Consider the following 3,105-nt stretch of genomic DNA (forward strand, 5'->3'; position numbering starts at 1 on the left):
TTCAGGAAACGACTTGCAAAAATCACCTTAAGGTGATACGGCACGTCATGCAACAATGGCTGTCTCCACAATCATTCAATAAACGTATTTTGGTATGCGTACGAAAGACATCTTCCTACAAAATAGTAAATTACTAATTACATACCTTAAAAAATGGGCCAAAATTGTATTAATAAGATCTGGATACATATTTGTACACTTTCTCACCAGAATATTGCCAATTCATTCTCGCATTCGCAATATTTGCATTAAAAAGTACGATCAGTCGATTTTGTTCTACTCTGGGCATGTAATTTAAATAAGTGTTTTCACTAGCTTTCACTTCTCAGAACCACACTAAAAACAATTACGACACGTGCTTCTACAAGCACTTTCAAGTTAATTCACTTTTAAGGATTATATTTACTTAAACAGTATCATTTGCATCGTTAAAAACGCGAGCCGCGAATAATTTTGTAAGCTGAAATTGTTTTGTTTACCTTTTTTCTACACACCACATTACGAAGGTGAGTGTACAAATCATCTATCATCGTATCCAGTGTTGTCAATTCAATTGAAACAAAGTGTTTAATAACAATGTTTTTATTGTTTCTAAATGTTCTTCAACTGTGTCTAATTTAGAAACCATCACTAATACAAATTAAAAACAATTTCTTATTTTGATTTTCCAGAAAAGAAATGGAAGTAAATAAACCTACAAATCTTCTATAGAAAACATACTTGTCATTATGGTTGCACTGGTCGAAGCCATCAGCTGATATTAAAAAGGCGGGAAAAGAATAATGTAAAAACATAAACATACACGATAAGAAAAAACATATCTAGCGGCCAGTTCACATTTACCTACTTTTGACTTTGAGTATAATCACGATCATATTCACCTACTCTTGGGTATAACTGACTTACTTTTGGATAGAAAGCGAATTTTCAATTCCATAACATTTGAACACAAGTAAATGAACACTACTTTGAATCACTTTACCTACTTTTGGCTTCCTCCAATAAAGTGTCGAGATGTTCAAAATAACTTACTTTTGGGTACTTTTTTCTTACCATGTACCTCGAGGTTTGAGTGCTGGAATCATTTTTGGACCGGTCGTGTGTAACCAAAGTGTACAAAGTGTGGCTTTGAATTAATCAACTACTATGATTACTTGACTTGGTTGGCCTTGGTGGCTAGGCGTATGATATTTTTCTGTATAGAAAGGGATCCCGCATAAGCGCGAACCATAAATTGACCTTACCTAAAATGGTTATAAATTGTTTATAATCCCTGCTAAACTTCAACTGAAATGGTTATGGGACTTTACATGAACGTTTAATGATAAAGTTTTAACCTTAAGTATTATAGTTTTTCGGAAGTGGACCTTACAAATAATGGGTTGTTAAGAACCATTACCATTCAAAATTCTTGTTTTCTCCATACATTTTCGGAAAGAAAACTATACTAAAACCTTTTAAATTATGGTTTGAGAACATTAATGGTAATGGTTATGGTAACCAGTAAGGTCCATGAATGGTTTTGTAACATCGATCAACTTTATGTGGAATATATCGCGAATTGGTTGCCTGTAAATTACTGATTACCAATTCACGATATATTTCACGTAAAGTTGAGCGATAATACAAAACCATTAATGGACCTTACTGACTACCATAACCATAACCATTAATGTTCTCAAACCATAAGTAAAAACGTTCTAATATAGTTCTCTTTCAGATAATGTATGGAGAAAACAAGAATTTGGAATGGTAATGGTTCTTAACAACCCATTATTTGTAAGGTCCGCTTCTAAAAAACCATAATACATAAGGTTAAAACTTTATCACACAAACGTTCATGTAAAGTTCCATAACCATTTCAGTTGAAGTTTAGCAGGGATTATAAACAATTTATAACCATTATCGGTAAGGTCATGTGATGGTTCGCGTTTATGCGGGATGTCCTTGGGAGATGGTAGATCGTTAATTTTGGCAAATTGAATAGAAATGTAGTAATGGTGTCAATATTGGATGATAAATAGACGTTCGACCTATTAATAACGAACTCTAGCAGCTATGTTTACGGTAGTTGCGACAGTGCATGAAGTACACTCACACCCCTACAGTATCAATGATAATCATTTCACTGACACATAGAAACGAGAGAAAAAAAAAAGCAAAAAATGCGTGACGTATCGTATTACCTCATGCACTATCGCAACTACCGTAAACATAGCTGCTAGAGTTCGTTATTAATAGGTCGAACGTCTATTTATCATCCAATATTGACACCATTACTACATTTCTATTCAATTTGCCAAAATTAACGATCTACCACCTCCCAAGGACATCCCTTTCTATTCCCTACGCTTAACAACTGGAAGTAAATCCGGGAGATTTTCTTAGAAAATCGTTAAGAACGTAATCGATTGACAGAAATGCCCGACACGTGATGAGGTTTTATTTTTCTTATTTTAATTGCATGACATTCTGCTTAATTGTTGATGTTAACATCAAGCTAATGCATGAAATAACATGAATATGTATTCATGTATAATATTTACATTGTTATGATGCATATAAATAAACAAATTCAACAGGGTGTACGGATTTCGGAGCTGTACGGATTTCGGTCCCGCACGGTAATCGACACGTGAGACAGCGAACCTTCGCACGAATCCGAAAAGTTTTTGGTCGTTTGTCAACTCCAAACGGAAGGAATCCCGGTTGCCTTGTTCCATGTTTCTCGGGAATGACTAATAGCTAATGACTAAATATGGCTAATAGCAAAAGAGAAAAAAGGCGACTTGTTTGCTCGTCATTTCAGGAAAGTGTTCTACGATTTCTCCGCTCCGCCGGCACAAGTTCTGGATGCTACTGTTGGGATGCCACGTGATGTGTTTAGTTTCGATATTCCGCGCATTTCAGAAGTCATGGTGATAGCCGCAACACGCAAACTTAAGCTCTCGTTCGCCGCCGGACCTCACGGCATTCCGTCATCAGTTCTAAAACGTTGTGTAGCCAATCTCTGCCTTCCACTTGCGCGGCTATTCAATCTTTCGGCACAGCAATGTGAGTTCCCCTGCCGCTGGAAACCTTATTAGGGGATGTTCATAAACTACG

This window comes from Ochlerotatus camptorhynchus, unplaced genomic scaffold (assembly GCF_037179485.1).
Source record: "Ochlerotatus camptorhynchus isolate MF236.1 unplaced genomic scaffold, CSIRO-AGI_Acam_v1.1 ptg000580l, whole genome shotgun sequence".
Taxonomy (NCBI): Eukaryota; Metazoa; Arthropoda; class Insecta; order Diptera; family Culicidae; genus Ochlerotatus; species Ochlerotatus camptorhynchus.